The 21415-nt window shown below is 41.8% G+C and overlaps 1 protein-coding gene across 4 annotated transcripts in view; it reads right to left on the reverse strand.

The window, feature by feature from the left end:
• RERE (arginine-glutamic acid dipeptide repeats) overlaps nucleotides 1-21415 on the reverse strand; it is a 403197-nt gene that overhangs the window by 319966 nt on the left and 61816 nt on the right. The window lies entirely within an intron of this gene.

Here is a 21415-nt window from a genome sequence, read left to right on the forward strand (position 1 = left end):
GGTGCACAAAATCAGTGAACTGGGGCAGGGAGGGGGGAGGGTGGGAGGGGAGAGAATCACTCAGCGCGGCCTGTGCTATCTCACAGTCTGGGACCCCCTCAGGGGATGTCTGCCTGTCCGCTTAGGCCCATTCCCCACAGGGAGCAGACCTAAGCTGGCAGGCGGACATCCCTTGCTCCTTACTGCTCATCTGCTCACTGCTCTTTATTGCTCTGCTCGCTGCTCCTTAGCGCTGCCACGGATGTGGGAGAGGCTCCCACCACCACCGCTGTGCTTGCCAGCTGTGAGCCCAGCTTCTGGTTGAGCAGCGCTCCCCCTGTGGAAGTGCACTGACCACCAGGAGTCAGCTCCAGCATTGAGTGTCTGTCCCTTGGTGGTCAGCGTGCACCATAGTGACTGGTCGTTCCGCCATAACCATCGCTTAGGCTTTTATTATATAAATTGTTTTAAGTTTATTTCTGTTGTATTCATTTTTAGATACCTTCTACTCATGGCTTTTTTATTTTAGTGGTGATATAAGGTTTCATTTTAAAGTAAGTATGTTTCAGTGCAAAAAGTTAAGACTTTTAAAATACTAAACGACAGTGCCTGTGGTATGTATACAACTAGCAAAAGCCATGAGGATGTACAGAGTGAATGACTGATGTTAAGAGAACAATGCTGTGATGGAAAGCTCTAAGGTATGGAGGATGCAGTAAAAGCCATCCACCTTAGTTCCTGTCTATACCTCTAGCCACTGAGCCTGGCACAAAGTACTCCACAGTTGAATAAATGGAAGTGGTGAAGCCAGAATTTGAGCCTGTGTGTCTCTGGCTCAAGTGCACTCCTAGCCTTTCTTGGCTGCCAAGAGCTGTGAAGTGTTTTTAAAATTTAGAAAGTTCCTCAGGTGACTCTACTGTGTCACCAGGAGTACACACACCTATACTGGAAGCACTGCCTTCCTAATTGCACAAGCAATCACAGTCCAGAGTGGCCAGTGTTATGCTGGGCAAGTACAGTCCTGTAAGCTAGTCTGAAGACCACTGGAACAATTAACTGAGACTTGAAAGAATGAAAATCAATTAGCTAAGTGTATATTCTAGGAAGAGGGGACTGGGGTGCAAAGGCCCAGAGATAAGGGAATGCAGGATACATTTAAAAATTCACATTCTTCCTAGCTTTCCCACTTATGGTGATCAACTGTCCTTATTTTCCAGGACTGAAATGGTTCCCAGGACATAGGAATTTCCATTTTAAAACCAAGAAAGTCCCAGGGACACATTGGTCACCCTATCACTCCACTCCTGCTAGTGGGGAACCGTATTTACTCGTCGGGTGGACGATCACTCTGCTTTAAAATGGCACCTGTTTTTGTAAGGTAGGATTCCTAAGACATGACACAATAAGGCCCCTATCATCCTGCATCCTCCCTTCTTCCCACATGTGTGCTGCAAGCACCATCAAAAGGCTTTAAGCAAAGCAGAGAGAATTGGACTTAACTTTATAAGGTCACCTTTGCTATTAAGTGTGGACAACAGACTGGAGGAGAGCAACTAAGGTGGTTTTGAATCTAACGCAACATTTCCTTTCGTAACTGATTACGGGAGCCTGTTATCGGCTGCATGTAGCACTAAGGATGATAAGATCAAGAGAGCTTGAGGAAGCAGAATCAACAGGACTAGGTGATGATGAAAGGGAGGGAGGGAAGAGAGGGTAAATCAGGAAAAGAAGAAAAAAATGACTACTTTTTAGTGGAATTATAAAACACTGGCTCAATATGTTCCAAAAGTTCACTGTGGATTCATGATTAAACATTCACATTTCTACACTGTGAGAGTGAGAGTAAACAAGTAATCTTTTCTGCCAAAGAACGGAGTTTAGGCAGCCACCATTTCGGCTCCAGTGACTCGGCAGCTCACCTGGAGGCTGCCATTTGGAAACAGCAAAGGTCAACCCCTTCCTTTAAATTAGCCAATCGTGCAAGAGTGTGAGCCTAAGTTCTGTGACCAATCAAGAGTGAAAGACAAAAACAATAAGTTACAGAGAAGAAAATATAAGTTCCAAACTTATAGATATTGGTCATAAAAACATTTTATGAACTTGGCCCCAAAGGTAAAGGAAGTAAAGGTAAAAATAAGTGAATGAGACTATATCAAACTAAAAAGCTTCTGCACAGCAACAGAAACGGACAACAAAACAAAGAGGCAACCAACCATATGGGAGATGATATTTGAGAACAGTAGCTCCAACAAAGGCTTAATTTCCAAAATATGTAAAGAACTCAGAAAACTCAACATCAAACAAACAACCCAATCCAACAGTGGGCAGAGGACCTGAAAATACACCTCTCCCAAGAATACATACAACCAACTGCCGGGAGCCGGTCCATGCTTGCTGTTTCAAGGGACCTGGCATATATGGCATACTGTTCTTAATATGTTTGCTCACCTTCTTGGCACTATGTGTTTTAACCAAGGTCTCTGAGAAAGGTTGTTTCCCCAGGTAGGGATTTTTCCCTGAAGTTAGGGAGGGAATAAAACCTCTTAACTAAGTGCCAGGCGGTCAATTAATCACTTTAACTATGAACAATCATGCTTAAGCTACATAATCTTTACTCCCTGGAATGGAGATAAGAAACGCCCTAACCTTTGTAATTGAGATTGATAGGATTGAATCAACTGGTATAAATACAGATGTAACAAGACAGAAAGACACAGAACTTAGAACACAGAACTTAGAAGACAGAACTTAGAAGACAGAACCAAGAGAGACAGAACCTACAAAGAACGTTCTCTAGAGACAGAAGAACTTCGCTGGAGAGAATATGGCAAAAGATCCTGGACAGAAACTGGCCTCAGAACCTAGAGACAGAACCTAGCGAGAGAACATGGCAAAAGATCCTGGACTGAACCTGACTACAGAAATTGGCAAGAGAACCTGACTAGAACCTGGTGACTGAACCTGGCTGGAGAACCTGGACAGAACCTGGCTGGAGAACCTAGTGAGGGAACATGGCTACAGAACCTGGCTGGAGAACCTGGAGAACCTAGCAAGAGAACATGGACACAGACCCTGGCAGGAGATCCTAAGCAGAACCTCTCTGGAGATCCAGACCAGAACTTGGCTGGAGATCCTGGCTAGGCTGCTGATCAACTGAACACTGTCTCCGTGTCCTTCCTTCTTCGCCGACTCCATCTACACCTTTGGGAACCCCTGGACCCGCTGGGGTTGGACCCCGGCAACCAACGAATAGATATATAAAAAGATGTCCGGCCTCACTAGAAATTAGGGAAATGCAAATACAAACGACAATGAGATACAACCTCACACCTGTTGGAGTGGCCATTATCAACAAGATTAGCAATAACAAGTGTTGGAGAGGATGTGGAAAAAAGAGACCCTTCATTCACTCCTGGCGGGAATGTGGATGGTACAACCACTATGGAAAGCAGTCTGGTGATTCCTCAAAAAATTAAGAATAGAGCTACCATATCACCTAGCAATCCTTCTCCTGGGTATATACCAGAATAACTCAAAATCATGTATTTGCAAAGATATATGCACCCCTATGTTCACTGCATCATTATTCATGGTGGCTGAGACATGGAAACAACCGAAGTGACCTGTGATGGAGGACTGGATAAAGAAGAAGTGGTACATACACACAATGGAATAGTACTCAACCATAAGAAAGAATAACATAGTGCCATTTGCAACAACATGGATGGACCTTGAGAACATTATTCTAAGTGAAATAAGTCAGACAGAAAAAGCTAAGAACCATATTTCACTCATATGTGGGATTTAAAACTGAAACCCGTAAACACAAATAGCAGTGCAGTGGTTTGTGCGTGTGCTCCCAGACCATGTGCGTGCGCGCCCTCCTGCAAGGTAAAGATATTGCCTTGCTGTCTGGCTCCCAAGTATGCTTTGTGTTTCTACCAGGACCCCTGATTTTGGGGGCTCGCCTTATTTCTTATCAACATTAACAATATAAAAACTAGTTATATTTCCAGGCTATGTCACTAACCTACTAAAATCCATTAAGTGGTTGACATACATTTTCCAATGAAAAGTTGTAGAAAATAATATTGCTGAATATCTATAAAAGTTTTTTTTTTCTTTTCTTTTTTTAAAATATATTTTATTGATTTTTTACAGAGAGGAAGGGAGAAGGAGACGGATAGAGAGTTAGAAACATCGATGAGAGAGAGACATCGACTCAGCTGCTTCCTGCACACTCCCTACTGGGGATGTGTCTGCAACCAAAGTACATGCCTTGACCAGAATGGAACCTGGGACCCTTCAGTCCACAGGCCGACGCTCTATCCACTGAGCCAAACCGGTCAGGGCTCTATAAAAGTCTTGAAAGGAATTAAAAAGCATTTTCTATTTATTTTAAATGTTGGTATCTAAGGCAAAAAAACATTTAATTGATTAAGGATGAGATATTACAGAGGCTTAAATGGGTCTTCTGGGTATTTTCAAGGGTTGTGAAGAAGTTCATTCTGATATTTGCTTTTACTTTTAAAATTTACAGCCATCGGGCGGCCGGTAAGCTCAGTTGGTTAGAGCGTGGTGCTAATAAAATTTACAGCCGCTCTCTTCCTTAGTGCAGGTACTACTAGCTCCACTTTCTATACCTAACCAGCCATAATCAGGGTCAGTTTTGGAAAGAAATATTTTCCTGAGACAACCGAGGAGGAACTGAAAGAGAAAGCAGAAAAGATGGACATTAAGTCTAGCCTGAGGAGGAATGAGCTGGATAAGAAAAGAATGAAGGCAAGAGAGTTAGTGTGTCAAACCCAGTATGGGTCAAAGAAAGGGAGTAGGGGGAAGCCAATTATCCCTGGCAGTTTGTTCTGAGACATAGCTGAGGACAGAGGTGACAGAAGGAGCATGACAAAAGACACCATTAGTCAATTGTGTACAGCTCAGAGGGAAAGAATGAGAGACCAACAAAGACTAAGCCCCTTACTTAAGTGTCAACAACCTTCATTTTTGAAGTACATCCCATCCTCTGGACACTTTCCAGCTTACTCCAACTGAGAACTGAGACTCGAAAAGTTCAACTGCTGCCCTTAAATGCTCCAATGGCCTCTGCTGACTCCATACCCAGCAAAGGCCCGCCACCTCTCAAATACTCACCAACACATTCCACTATCTCACCTCCTTATCTTTCTACGGTATTTTAGTCAGGTTTCTGCCTGGCTAAACTCCACCCACATGGGATGATTTTAAGGCTATCATAATTTTTGGTGCAAATGCCTAAAGAAAACAAGAAGAATTCTAATTGAGAAAGGCAGTCTTCTGGATATTTATAGTGTACTAAGTTCCAAAGGACTTTTATATAGTTTAACTGACTAAATGAATTGAATGATAACAGACAAGCCCACAATTCAAATACAAATCAAAAACATTTTTGAGGTACAACTTTCTCATCTACTCCTCTTGGAAGTTGCTGAAAGGAAACAAATTCCAGATTCAGTATGGAAATCATCAATTCTTTCAAAAGGGTATTTCATACTTCCTAACTTCAGAGACATGTCACTGCCAAAAATGCAAATAGCAAGTGTTTTCACACATTTGCCCATTATTTGTGCACAGTAGTCTTTATTACAGTTGAACTATTTAAAACAAAAGAAAAAAAACTTCCTACAATCAAAGAGAGTATTTTAAAAGATAAAGTTTAGCAAATGGAAAACTTGATAAAATTTACCCTCCCTTCTCCTTCCTTCTTAAAGGGCCAACAAGCAAGTCTTCCTCATGAATGCATAACCAGATGCACATGGATGGGGACTGTGGGCCACAGAACTGAACCACCCAGCTCACCTTCAGCCACTACATACTTCATATAAACGCCCCCTGTACACTGCAGAATGTAGAATGAAATAAAACCTGGGGGAAGCAGGCATTTTGAGCTAACTGCTGCTCAGCACAGCCCAGGACAAGTAGCATCCCCTTCCTCCCCTAGCCTTCTATCTAGGTAATGACTACACTGTCATCAGGCAAGACACAAAGACGGAGATCAGTCGGTGGGTTCATGGCACGAGTAGTACTGGAAACTCTTAATTATGTGTCACAGAGGTAGTCCTTGGTCCGGGAATTTGGCTAATTTTAGATATAAGACAATGATGTATCAGATATAGATGGGTTTAGCAAACTTCACCCAAATAAACTATTTTTGGAGAGTCATGATTTCCTCTTGGAGGCGAGACTATCCACCTCCTGTCCGGATCATAACAAGATTTAGCATGAGTTTACCTTGCTATGAAACTAAATGACAAAGATGCAATAGTCAGAGACCTGGCTAATTGGGAACCTTTTCTTCAGGAAGTCTTCAAAGTGCATCCTTATTTTAGTGAGAGCTCCACACAAGGGCAGAGGAAAAGATATTTCTGTTAACAGAGGCCTTGCCAAAAAGTCAACTGATAAAAGTCTCCATAAAAAAAATACCTCTTTAACATGATTTAAAAACTACATTTCAAGCAATATCCTTATTAATATGAAATATTACAGGAATCCTGAATAAAACAAGGATGTACACCATTACCACTTTTATTGAACATATTTTTGGAAGTTCCAGTTAATTAAAGACAAGAAAAAGAAATGAGGTTTAAGCCCTAGCTGCTTTGGCTCACTGGATAGAGCGTCGGCCTGTGGACTGAAGGGTCCCAAGTTCGACTCTGATCAAGAGCACATGCTTGGGTTGTGGGCTCAATCCCCAGTGGGGGCATGCAGGAGGAGCCGATCAACTCTCTCTCATCATTGGCATTTCTCTCTCTACCTCTCCCTTTCTCTCTGAAATCAATAAAAATGTATTTAAAAAGAAAGAAACGAGGTTTAAAACATGAAAAAGAGACTATTATATTTGTAGACAATCTGATTGCCTAACTGGGAATAACCTAAGAGAATAAACTGGGAAAGTATCAAAACTAATAGAATTTAATAATGTTATTAGCAATCAAGGAAAAGCAATTGTTTTTCTTTTCTTTTCTTTTCTTTTTTTTTAAAATATATTTTATTGATTTTTTTACAGAGAGGAAGGGAGAGAGATAGAGAGTTAGAAACATCGATGAGAGAGAAACATCGATCAGCTGCCGCCTCCTGCACATCTCCCACTGGGGATGTGCCCACAACCCAGGTACATGCCCCTGACCGGAATCGAACCTGGGACCCTTCAGTCCTCAGGCCGATGCTCTATCCACTGAGCTAAACCGGTTTCGGCAGCAATTGTTTTTCTAATACTAAAGGATATAAACAAATAAAACTTTGTCTTATAAAAATCATTTTTTTATTTCTTATATTTATTTTATTGAGGGCTTGAAGAGAGTAATATAATGTTCCTACCAGGAAAAGTCTTATGTCTTATTCCTCAAATTAATTAAAACTACTTCCATTAAAATCTCAGTAAGTTTTTATTTCATTTGTTTTTGGAGGTTGAGGGGGTTGGTATAGGAAAATGACAAAAGGACTGAGTTCTCAGGAATTCAGCCTTAGGCATCAGTAAGAGTTCTCAGACCTCTCAGACCTCTCTCTTTCTGCCCAACTTTCCTGTCACCCCTCTTGGCTTTCAATGAGCATTGATTGCAGTCCACTGATCTGTTCCTTTTGTCCCAAACAATCACTCCTGATATAGTACTAAACATTCCTTTTTCCTTCCACTGCTCTTTCTAGCACCTCATCCCTCAAATTCCTTTGTTCCTGCCTCGTATCTATCCAGAAAATGTTCAGCCCTGAATCTGGGTTAGGATGCATCCTGGTACAGTAATTAAGAATTCAGGCTCAGAAGTCAGCCCACCTGGTTTCAAATCCTGACTTTACTGCCTACTCACTGTGTATCTGAGACAAGATACTTAACTTTTCCAAGCCTTAGTTTCCACGTAAGTAAATAATAGTACCTAACTTAGAGTTGTAATGAGAGTTAAATAAGCTAATGCCTATAAGATCTTGACATAAAGCCTGACACTTAATAAGCACTAAAAATATGAGCACCTATATGAGGGTTGCTGGGCCCTGTGACAAAATCACCTCCACATGTAGCGGGGAAATGCTACTGGCCTAGGTCTTCCAGTCTCAGCAGTCCTCAGCGCGTGTGTGTGTGTGTGTGTGTGTGTGTGTGTGTGTGTGTGTGTGTGGTCAGCTCCTCTTTTCTGTCCCACAACTACCCTCCTTTGCCAGCCACTTTTAAATGTGAGTATTCGTCAGAGGACCTGTCTATGGGCTCCTAGTCACACCACACACTCACTCTTTTTTTGTCCTCCAATGTTCTCAACTCCTGTTCACATAATTGATAATTAGTAATCTCTAGACCTGACCCCCCTCCTGAGCTTCAGACCCATAATGCCCACCTCAAACTCAGCAGGTTCCACACACCGTTTCCTCTTCATGTACCTTCAGTATCAATTAGTGGCACTACCGCCCACTCAAGCAAAATAACCTTTTACTCCTGCCTCCTCACAGCCAACCATTAACAAGAATTACTGGTTCTGCATTTTAAAGATCTCTCCTTTTCTTCAGTGCCACCACCATTGCTTCAGTTCTGAAACCCATTATCTCCCCAGCTGTTTGTATTAGTTTCCTCGGGCTTCCCTAACAAAGTCTCACAAACTGGGGGGCTTAAACTATAGACATGTATTGTCTCACAGTTCTGGAGACTGAAAGTCTAAGATCAAGGTGTCCACAGGGTTGGTTCCTTCTGAGGGATGTAAAGCAAGGATCAGTTCCCATGTCTCTTTCCTCAGCTTGCTGATGGCCATCTTCTCCCTGTGCCTCTCCACAGTTTCCCCCTCTGTGTGTGTCAATCTCTGTGTCTAAATTTCCCATTGCACCAGTTATGCTGGATTAAGGCCCATCCTAATGGCCTCATCTTACTAATTACACTGCAATGACCAGAATTCCAAATAAGGTCACAAAGCTGGGTTAGGTCTTCAGCATAGGAATTTGGGGAAGACACAACTGAACCTGTAGCACAGATCTTCTTGCCTCTTTTTGCTCAACTGTGCCAGCCACATCTTCTCCTTGACTATGAAAGCAATCTTTCTGAAATTCAATTTCTACCTCCTTTTCATGCTTAAAACCCACATTAGCTGTTTTTCATTCAAACTGTGAATGGCAACAATGACAATATATATATTTTCTGGGTGCTAACAATGTGCCTGGTACTGTTCTAAATACTCCACATACAGGACAGTTCCTATAGAATAGGCACTACTATCATCTCCATTTTATAAATGAACAAACTAAGCAACAAAGGCATTAAGTACTATCTGTTCAATAAAGCCATGTAGTCAGTCACTCTCAGGACAAGGAATTAAACTCGGGCTCTGCACCCCAAAATAAAGAGTAGCTGACATGGAAAGTCAATTTATTAGTCAAGCCCTAACCGGTTTGGCTCAGTGGATAGAGCGTCAGCCTGAGGACTGAAGGGTCCCAGGTTCGATTCCGGTCAAGGGCATGTACCTTGGTTGCAGGCACATCCCCAGTAAGGGGGTGTGCAGAAGGCAGCTGATCGATGTTTCTCTCTCATCAATGTTTCTAACTCTCTATCCCTCTCCCTTCCTCTCTGTAAAAAATCAATAAAATATATTTTTTTTAAAATTTATTAGTCAATTTTGTTTCCCATTTTGACCCTTTACCTACCTTTCACAGACTAACCTCAGCACAATCCAATTAAAATTTTCATTAGAGCAAAGAGGAGGCTTAGAAGGTAATGCTGATCCTCACTCACACACCCATCAAATCCTGAATACCTCACAAATATCGAATCACCCAAGCATTGCCACAATAAGGAGGTGGAGAAGGAAATGGGGTGAAAAGGCAGAGAAGGCTGAAACTGCAAAATGATAACAGAGAGTAAGAAAATCTAACAACTCAGCCAGAATGTATATTCTGTATATGTATGTATATACCCTCAGGTTAGAAATAAAGAAATAAAGTGCTTTTCAGTGTCTGAGGGGGGCTTTTTACAAAGAAATTAGTAATTAGTTTGAATGGCTGTGGTTCAATGTAGAGCATACAAATATAGGGTTTTTTCCTCTAAATATAACATAAGAGCAACCCCAGAAGTTACTGAGGGAGGCTTTAAAAAGGACGATCATAAACTGTGAAACAAAAGATATTTTAAGTGCTAAGCATATTTTTCCTTGAATATGTTTTAGGATACTATCTGACAAGGTCTTTAAAGGGCTCACTGTTGATGAAACCATTTTCATGGCCTAATGAGTTTCAGCCCTATTAATTCAGACTGTGCTGTGTACATTGATTTTTGTCATAGTGAGGATCAACAGAAGTAACAGTTCTTCAAATTAACCAACTGCTCACAATGTGAAGTACAAAGAATGTCTACTGTGAAATATATAGTGTCCAAACACTACTTCATGCCAACAAAAGCTAACAAACAAACTGTATTTTTACACTACAGCAGAAGAAAAGTAATCCCTACCTGTACAGAAGACAGTTTGGCTCCTTCAGTATCTTAGATAAAAAACTGCAATGCTAAGAAAGAGACAACCTACTTTCCAGCTCTTAATTACCATTTTCAGACTGCACAAACCATCAGGTAGGGACAGAATACACAGAAATAAAAATCACAAGCTAAAAACGTCTTTGAAGGCAGTTCTTTCCCTAAAACGAAACCTTTATACCAAACGAATCTATACAGTTTCTGTATGTTCTAACCTTTTTACAATGTGCATATTAAAGATTTTTGTTGCATAGCCTTTGGAAATTTTCCAAATTTAATGTGTCATAAAGAAAACTAACTTTAATCTGCTATATGACTAGACTCAAATTTTAAACTTACCATTAGAAAAGACATTTATATCTCCTATCATATCGACATTTATTTCATTTTTTATAGTAACAAAAGCAGCCCTGGGTATGTGCATGTCCTGAAGTTGTCCGTAAGTCACCATTTCTTCCTATACCTCCTTCTTTAGGTTACAAGCTCAGGGCTTGGCAATGTATGGGCTAATGGCCAAACACAGCCGACTGCCCGCATCTGTACGGCCCACAAGGGAAAGAATGGTTTCTATATTGGTAAATGGTTTGGGTGGAAAATGAATCAAAAGAAGAATACTCCATAACACATAAAAATTTTATGAAATTCAAATTTTAGTGCCCATAAAGTTTTATTGGAAACAGCCACACCCATTCACTTAAATATTAAGCTGCTTTTGTGCTACAAAGGTAAGGTTGAATAGTTGTTACAGAGACTACCAGACCCACAAAGCCCAAAATATTCACAAAGCCCTCTTTACAAAAAGCTTGTCCACTCATGTGCTAGCTATTGTCAGAGACTTACAGAACATGTTTTTAGGGGCACTGGACAGCAAAATGACCACAAGGGGTGTAATTACTGAAAGGAAATATGTTCTGATGGGCAAATCTGGAGCTGAGAGTAAATTCCTGCTAGCATTGATCAGCTGACATCTCTGTTTATGAAATGCACCAGATCTGAAGTTGCCATAACATGCGGTACTCTCAAAGGTGTGTATCCGTATAAAAAAAGACATTTGGACAGACAATTCAAGACATTTTATCATCAGACTTAAGAAAATTCTTCTCTAGAGCAAAGGGAGCTACTATCATCAAAGAGGACAAATTGGAGAACAAAACAGGTAAGTTGGAGAAATCAAAACAATGAGTTTGTGTAGATTGGGATAAACTGGAAGGAAATAGCCCAGTCAATGTGGGCCAGTGGTTGAGCATGGACCCATGAACCAAGAGGTCCCCGGTTTGATTCCTGGTCAGGGCACATACCCAGGTTGGGGGTTCAATCCCCAGTAGGCGGTGTGCAGGAGGCAGCCAATCGATGTTTTTTCTATCTCTCTATTCCTTTCCCTTCCCCTCTCTCTAAAAATCAATAAAAACTTTTTTTTTAAATTGGGGGTAAATAGTAACTAAAATTTTCTCTAAAGGTAGAAGGATTGTACATAGGGACATTTTCAAAAGTGTGTGAAAAACATTGATATATATATATTGAATACAATAACTTAAATGGTATTTAAATCTTAGATTAAGGAAAATTTCTCTTATATATTTCAAAATACCACAGACTGGCAGTTTACACTTAAAAACAACAACAAAACCACTAATATTATCCATACCAAAGTAACCTTCTATCATTTGCTAGATTTTTAAAAATTTTAATTTTACAAGTCTATTAATTGCAAGTTTGAGAATTAGACAATGTCTCTCAAATCCTTTGCAAAATAGCATGTTGGTTGCTTTCTGTACATATTATAGTTGCTTTAAAATTTTACCTTCTCTTTCTAGATACAGTATAAATGAATATTCAACCTCAAACCTTCTTCCCTCCAAAATATTCTCTGTAATAACTTCAGGTTGTTTTGGGGTTTTTTTTGTTGTTTCTTTTTTCTTAAAAATAAAATTCTGGCTTACCTACATACCATACCAATTCTTATAAAATTTTAAAGCACACAATTTCAGGTGAAAGCCCTGATGTGCGATATATATTTTGTACACATGAGTAGATACTTTGTATTATACTCTGTGGTTAGGGTGGAAAAGAGATGGTACTAAAACACAGATAGTACTCACAGCCAATAATCAAAGCTAATAAACAATACTCATGCCTGTTTCCTAACTGCGCTTCAGTTTTAACATTACTAAGAAATGTGGGGAACACTATCATATATATATGTGTGTGTGTATATATATATATATATATGTGCCTAATACCAAAGTGTCCCCTTGGGAGTTCAACAGGAAGACCGGGAGTTTGATTGCTCGCTATGACCTGCGCTGACCACCAGGGGAAGCAAAGGCAGGCCCGAGCTGGCAGCTGGCAGCTGGGGAAGGGAGGCACTGGCCAACAGTCGGAAGGCCCTGATCCACCCTGATCGCCAGCCAAGACTAGGGACTCTACCTGTGCACAAATTTCATGTACCAGGCCTCTAATCCTATCTAATAAAGAGGGAATATGCAATTTGACCATCACGCTGTCACAAAGATGGCGGCACCCAGTCCCCTCAGCCCCGCCGGAGTCCCCCAGGTCTTTCAGCCCCGCCAGGGTTGGGGGGAGGGGGTGGCAGGTGCACGGTGCAGCTGGGCCTGCCCTCAGCCCCCCAGCCACCCAGGGCTGGCTCGAGGCGCAGACAAGCCTTGGATGGCAGCTGCCCGAGGCTCAGGTAACCAGGGCTGGCCGAGGCTTGCGCTGTCAGCAGTGGCAGCAGCAGAGGTGTGATGGGGGCATCGCCTTCCCCTGACCGCTGGGTCGCATCCTGCACCTGAGGGCTCCCGAACTGTGAGAGGGGGCAGGCCGGGCTGAGGGATTCCCCCCTCTTCCAGTGCATGAATTTTCATGCACCGGGCCTCTAGTTAAAAATAAGTCCTAATCTGTTTCTGAACAAAGAAAAAATACATCAAAGTAATTAATTTAGCCCTAGCCAGCTTGGCTCAGTGGATAAAGCATCAGCCTGTGGACTGAAGGGTCCCAGGTTCGATTCTGGCCAAGGGCACATGCCTGGGTTGCAGGCACAATCCCCAGTAGGGGGCATTCTGGAGGCAGCTCATCAATGATTCTCTCTCATCACTGATGTTTCTATCTCTTTCTCCTCCCTACCTCTCTGAAACCAATAAAGAAATACATATTTTTTAAAAATAATTAATTTACACAACCTGAGATTGATAGCAATATGGAGATAAATCACTAGACAAAACCAAAGAAGCTACTTTGGTTGGTATCTATAAAGCAATGTACAGACACATATATACACACACATACACACACACACACTAAAAACAGGATCCCCATAATAGTCTGTTGCTTAATTTTGCACTATTTGCACTTACAAAAGGCCTTCCTCCAGGAATTTCAGAGTACTTTAACAAACACATTCATCTGAATTATTCTAGATTCAATAAAGAAAATAAAAACCTTTAAGAAGTACACTTTAGCTCTAGATGGTCTGGCTCAGTGGCTAGAGCATAGGCCCATGGACTGAAGGGTCCTGAATGGGTTCAACTCCACTCAAGGACACATACCTCAGTTGCAGGCTCCATCCCAGACCTGGAGCCCCTGGTCGGGGTACGTGAGGGAGGCAACCAATCAATGTGTCTCTCTAGCATCGATATCTCTCTCTCTGTCTCTCCCCCTCCCTTCCTCTCTCTCTAAAAATCAATGGGGGGGGGGGGGGGGAATCTCCTTGGTGGGGATTAAAAAAAGAAAGAAAAAGAAAAGTACACATTATGTTATTCTGATAGGTCAAAATTAAAATGAAATGTTCATAACCCCAAATGTCCATCTGTCACACAACAGTAGACATGCCCATTTTCACAATGTAAGAACACCAGGAAACACAACCACGAGAATTGTTTCCTAAATTTAAAATTTCATACCAACAATTCTAAGAGGTTTATTAGTTTCTCCTTTGTAATCCCCAGTATGTGCTTTTAACGGAGAAAAAATTAAAGGACCCCAAAGCTCCTTACACTTCAAAACAGGTCTTTCCAAAACACATTTAATGATTTATGTGTAAATTGAGTCATAAACATACAGATTAGATTTCCCTGAAAATACAAAGCTCAAAAATCAGAAAAAGAAAAAGCTTGGCATAATATGAATACACACATTTGAAAAGTTCTACACATACAGATATTCACCAAGCAAGCATGTGGTTTCAACCTTTCCATTTTTAAAGAGATGTTTAAAAATGTGCCATGCCTTTTGTCCAACATCTCATCAAGGCAGCAGTGGTGGCAGCAGCTTTTCAAGTTTTGCTCTGCTGCCCAGGGATGACAAGAAAAAGAAAGATGCCAGAAAGTCGGCCAAGACAGACAGAGGCCAGTGACAAATCTGAGGGCAAGGCCAAAAAATAAAAAGACGTGGTTCAAAGGCAGAGTGCTGGACAAGCTCAATAAGCTAGTTTTGTTTGACAAAGCAACCTATGGCAAACACAGTAAGGACGTTCCCAACCATCAATGTATAACCCAGCTGCTGTCTCTGAGAGACTGAAGACCCCCACCCAGTTCCTTGGCCAGGGCAGCCCTTCAGAAACTCCCTCGTAAAGCACTTATTAAACTAGTTCAAAGCACAGAGCTCAAGTAATTTACACCAGAAACACCAAAGGTGGTGATGCCCCAGCTGTAGATGAAGATGCATGAACAACAGGTCCCACCAGTTGTACATTTTGAAAAATAATATTTTATTAAATAAAGAAATTTTTAAGTGTCAAAGTCCAACTCCCATTTGTCTGAATTCTCTAGTAAGGGTACATTTACTTCAGACCACAAAACATCTGAACACACAAGATATACCATTCCTTTTTCTTAATGTTCCACAAATGCTTGAAAAGCAAACTCTATTCAACTTAGTTGAATCAATTAAAATATTTCAGATTTTCTAAGCCAATGTTTTAAACTAAGTATGAATATTCCCTAGGGCCAATAATTATGATGTATATCTAAGTAGCCTTTCTAAGCCAAACCAAAGCACTTCTTCCCAAACTCACATTCTACCAAACTGGGACACTCACTGTAAAGTGGGGAGAGTTCAGAACACATGAATTATTCTTCCAAAGCAAAACTTAAATGCCAGAAGCATGAACATACTGTTATGCTGCCCTCTAGAGTCACCTTCTGATATTCATTTTAGCTTGAAGTAATTAAATTCTAATCATAAGACCCTTCTAATTAAGCAAGCTTTCAGCATTCTAATATTGTAGACAAACATTTTTTTAATGGCTTGGTAGTTGTTATTGAAATCTGTAATATTTCAAATACCTACCATTATGAAAGGTTAACCATAATTCCCAAAAGTACCCAAAAGAGAATTTTATAATTTGCTTTTTTTTTTTAAGTTTTAAATAATGCAAACTGCATAGATCTCTAAAACAAAGGTGACTTATAGCATATAATAATTAACCCACGTGGCCAGAGTTCTCTCTAGCAAAACCCCAAGTTCATACATTTAATAGTACAAATATTGGCCCCGTATCGCCAGGGCTTCCCAGAGCTACACCTCAGCCTGCATCTGTCCCCTCAGGTACTAGCCAGGCAGCCAGAACCCTAAAGGGATCTTAAGGAGCTAATGAGAAGCCATGGAAACCAAGACCTGTAGAAGGTGCAAAGCACAAACACCAGTACCCACTTTTCCTAAGCATGCACTCAAAGTAAACTAAAACCACCCCACTAACCTCATACCTACAGGCACCTGTACCACACCAAAACTGGCGATTTTCTATTACTCTTACCTTTAAGAACTTCTTAAAAGACATGTTTTACCATGCATCACAGGTAATGTAGCTTGCCTCAGCTGTTACAGTAAGTGACCAGGGTTTTTTCTCTTATTAATTCACAATGAGACTATAAATAATGAACTCTGGTCAAACTTTGTTTGGGGGGGGGGGGGGTTGGGGGGGATCTATATCTCTTCAACACCAAGAAAGCACATGTCTCCAAAAAGAAACCAAAACTAAGATTCAATGTTCCACAGCAAAATAGCTTTTTTTTCTTTAAAGCAATCTAATAAAAGTGATGTTGGGGCACCAATTCATTAAATAAAAATAGCAGCATTTTGGGGGGCATAAAAGTGAAAATAAAATTTCTACAGGCTCTAGGTCAGGGACTAGAAAACTAGGGCCCATGGGTTAAAAGCATGCAGCCTGTTTTTGTAAATAAAAGTCTTCTTGAAACAGCCAATTCCATTCATTTACATATTGCCTATGGTCGGCTGCTTTCTCCTACAAGAGCAGAGCAGAGCAGGTATAACAGAGACCACATGGCCTGCAGGGGCTAAAATATTTACTATCTGCCCTTTACAGAAAAAGTCTGCCAAATCTGCTCTAGAACAAAAGATTCCTCAGCCTTCTCCAGACAGAGATTTAGAAGCATGTCACGGGCACAAGTGAGGGAAGAAGACTGGTTTGAAGAAACAAAGGGGGATTACAGATGCTCAAATTAAGAAAATAAAATTATGGGAACACATGGGAAGGAAGAACTGACAGATGCAGCTGATTCATCCCATGTAATGGTTTGAGATAGTTATGACTATGACTTATGATTATAACCAGGTCCCAGAATGAATTTAAGGTAAATATTAAGAACTTAAGTTAGTGGACCATCAAAAATACAGATGTTTCCAGCCCTGGCCACTGTGGTGCAGTTGATTAGAGGGTTGTCCCATGCACTGGAAGGTGGTGCGATTCCTGGTCAGGGTACATGCCTGGGCTGCAGTTTCAACCCCAGTCAGGGGACATACAGGAGTCAACAGATTGATAAATTTTTCTCACATTGATGTATTTTTCACATTGATATTTCTCTCTCACATTGTTTCTCTCTCTCTCTCTCTCTCTCTCTCTCTCTCTCTCTCTCTCTCTCTCCCTCCCTCCTTCCCCTCCCCCTCCCTCTCTAAAAGCAATATATAACCACTCCTACCCTTAGAGATATGGCAGAGTACCCAAGGAAGAGTTCCTCCAATCCTGCAGCTGAAAGCCAGACCTTATTGGAGAGGGCTCCTATCTAGCACAACTTCCGTAAAGCCACCCTGTGGAATTGTTAGGGGCAGAAATAGAATACTGGGGATTAGCCATGGTTATGGGAAATACTAATCATGCTCTGTTAACAATGGTTGCCTTGTGTTGGTTAAAGGGCATTCTAATCTGGCTGGGAGTTGTACGCCCCAGGACCTGGGAATCAACCCTGCACCTGGGAGTCAACCTTGGAATGTGGTCCATTCTCATTAAAAAACTGCCTATTATCATGGAAAGATTAACAAACTCCTTGCCCAAACAATGGAGTCCCACCCCAGCCCACATTGCCTGCTTCCCCATGTAGTCTCTGTCCTACCCTATATAAACAGTGGGCTTATGGGAGGCTGCAGAGCAGATTTTTGTGGATGACCTGCTGCTCTCCCATACTGCCAGCTATCTATATACAGACAGTCCTCCAGACACGCAGGACTCGCCTTACGTCGTTTCGTTGTTACGTAGCCATCTCCCATCCTATCTAATAATAGACAAAGATTGAAATTAACCATACCTCTGATACGCCTCCCATTGGCTAATCAGCGAGATATGCAAATTAACCGCCAACAAAGATGGCGGCTAATTTGCATACTGCAGGCAGATCCTGCTGCGCTGCCCAAGGAGAGATCCGCGCCTGCTGTGTCTTGGGCGGGGTGGGCAGGGAGGGCAGGGCGAGCGGCAGCGTGATCCGTGAGAGGGCACAGGTTGGGCTGAGGGACCCCCCTTCCCTGCCAGTGCACAATTTTTTGTGCACAGGCCTTCTAGTTTATTTATATAAAAAAAAAGTTCCGTCATTTCAACATATGTACATATGTGCTTTATGTTTTTATTATTTATTTACCAAAAGTAAAGGTCAGGAATTATCTTTCTTTTTAAAATTTTTTTTACTGTTTCACTTCATTACTGCTGTATATGTGCTCCATGTGAGTTAACGTAGGTGTTTATGTAGGTGGGTTCCAACTTACGGCGAAAATAGCGTTACGTTATGTCGTGCCGTAGGACCGGATCTCTAACGTAACCCAATGTAACCCAAGGGCCTACTGTATATAAAACCCTAATTTGCAAATAGACTGAATGGCAGAACAACCAAACAACCAGTCACTATGATGTGCGCTGACCACCAAGGGGCGCGCGGAACATAGCGGGCATGGGCAGCAGGTGGCAGAGCACAGAACATGGCAGAATGGTAGAGTGGGGGCGCCAGACCAAGGCGGGGTGCTGGTCACTGTCATTGAGGCGAGCCTCTTGGGGTTACTGAAAATTCTTTGCTCCTGCACGCTGCAGTCCCACCCGGCACTCGCACCTACTGCTGGCACCGGCCCCGCTCACACCCGCTGCCAGCGCCAGAGCCGCCACTTGCACCTGCTGCCGGCACGCGGAGCCAGCCCCGACCGCTCAGCACTGTCAGCAGGTGCAAGCAGGGCCAGCACCGTCAGCATGTGGGAGCAGCGGCGGTGGGAGCGGGGCTGCCGGCAGACAGGGGACCAGGGGCTGCAGCAGGAAGGGCTGGACGGGGGCGCAGAGGATGGGCCAAGATCCGCCCCTATGGCCACCGCAGCCTCTCAGCCCACAGTTCCTTTTAAGGTGCACGCATTTGTGCACTGGGCCCCTATTATTGGAATAAACGCTCATGATTCAACCCTGTCTCTGCTTAAATTGGCTCAAGAGTGACAGGCAGCACAGACAATTTGTCCAGTTACAGAATTTGACAGAAACCTATCCTCTCGAACAGGGGTCACCAAATGGTGGTCCGTGGACCACTGGTGGTTGTGAGGTCCAAAAGGTTGGCGACCACTGCTCTAGAATGACAAAGAGAGTTGTTTGTGGGAAGTTGTCTCATTGTAGGCACTTTACTACAAAACTCCCCGTGGTGGAGTGACAGAGGGTGGAGGAGCTTCTTGGTCGCTGAGAGATGCTAGCTGGTTTGGCTCGGTGGATAGAGCATCGGCCTGAGGACTAAATGGTCCCAGGTTCGATTCTGGTCAAGGGCACATGCCAGGGTTGCAGGCTTGGTCTCCAGTAGGGGGCGTGCAGGAGGCAGCCAATCAGTGGTTCTCTCTCATCACTGATGCAGGAGCCTGAACACTGAAGAATCCCCACTTGCTGCAAGAGACTGCCAGGCAAGCACACTAGAATCAGCAAGTAAAATTTTTCCCTCCTTAAATCTCTCTCTTAACATCCCGCCCACTGGCCAAGGGAAAGAATTTAAAGGGTCCACACTCACTTCACAGGGCAGGCATTGAAGGGTACACTTGGAGGTGAGAAGCAATAATTGTGTAAGCACCATCATCATCATCATTCTGACCCAAGCCAGAAACCTAAGGTGCATGCTTGATACTTCCTTTAATCCTTAAGTCCTATACAGTTTCATCTTTTAAGTATTTCTTGAATCCATCCATTTCCACTGTGAATGCCCCAGTTCTGGCTCACAATAACTCTTACAAGTATGGCCACCATAGCCCTAGGCCTCCTACCCATAGACCTGCCTTTTTCCTCTTTTTTCCTGCAACTGAAACCACTGTGATCTTTGTAAATGGCACATCCAATCCTGTCAATCCCCTGCTTAAACCTCTGGGGCATTTCTAAAGTGTCCATAATTAGGGTCCAAAATAAGTGATCACTTTCCAAGTTCCTTGTATTGCCCACTTCACAATCTATGCTCCAGACGGTAGGAGCTTTAAGTTGTTTGCCATATGAGAAGATACCAGTTTTGTTTGCTTGTTTTTTGTTGTTTTATTTGTTTTACCTCTGGGCTACTGCACATGGGTTTTCTCTCCCCAAAACAGCCTTCCTTTTTCTGCGTATTGCCATATCCACTATTCAGTTATGTAACTCTTCATCATTCTTCAGGTCTTAAAGTTAAATATCTCTTGGTCCAAGTCAGGTGCCCCTGCTAAAATACACCAAATAGACCCCTCCACTTCCCCATTTAGAACCCATACCACGCATTACTGTAATTGTTAACTATCTTATCTTCTATACTTTTACCTCTATAAAGGCAAGAAAATGTCTTCCTCATCAGTGAATCCCAAAGAGATGTCTAGAAAAAGTAGGCACTCAGTAAGTATCAGTTCAGTTAATCAATGCTGAATGAAGGAGGAAAGACTTTATGAAGTGAATAATAGCTTAAAAGAAAAAGACTTTGGTTTTGACAGTATTCCTGACATGTTCATCAGTACACTGCGATAACATTACTCATACTTCATGCTAAAGATGAGAAGAAAATGTCTTTGTTCCATACTTAACAACTAAGACAAAGTAAAATATAAAGTCTATTTCTCACAGGGGGGAAAACTAATTCAACCAGCTGATAATATAAATTTATGATGATATTGTATAAGATAAAGACTGTTATTTCCAAGGTGAACAGTACCATTCTAATAATATATATATATAGAATGGTACTGTTCACCTTGGAAATAACAGTCTTAATATATATATATATTATATATATATATATATATATATATATATATATATATAGAATGGTACTGTTCACCTTGGAAATAACAGTCTTTATATATATATATCAAAGGATTCAGTTTATTTACACCCAGTAATGAAAATCTATTACAAGATGACATTCCATAGTACGCCATGCTTCCACAGTAGAAAATCAATACATCATATTCAGTTTCAGTAACTTGTTTACCCAACCACAGTTCTAAAATCATTATGCAATGCAGTCTTCTCAAGCACTTTAAAGCCGTCTCAGATCAAAACTAGACTGTCTCTGACACCTAACTCCAATCTTGCTGACTCTCCAGGAATCTGCTCAGGGCTCTGAGGATTGGTATGTCAAGTTGTCCTGCCATATGGAAGGATATTTAGGATTGCTAGTCCAGTACTGCTGCCACTCAACCACACTGGTCTACTTTACTCTATCTGCAGGGGACAGTCTGGCCAATCTGACCAGAACATTATGTTTTGTTCTTTTCTATCTTCCC

This window comes from Myotis myotis, unplaced genomic scaffold, assembly GCF_014108235.1.
Source record: "Myotis myotis isolate mMyoMyo1 unplaced genomic scaffold, mMyoMyo1.p scaffold_m19_p_2, whole genome shotgun sequence".
NCBI lineage: Eukaryota > Metazoa > Chordata > Mammalia > Chiroptera > Vespertilionidae > Myotis > Myotis myotis.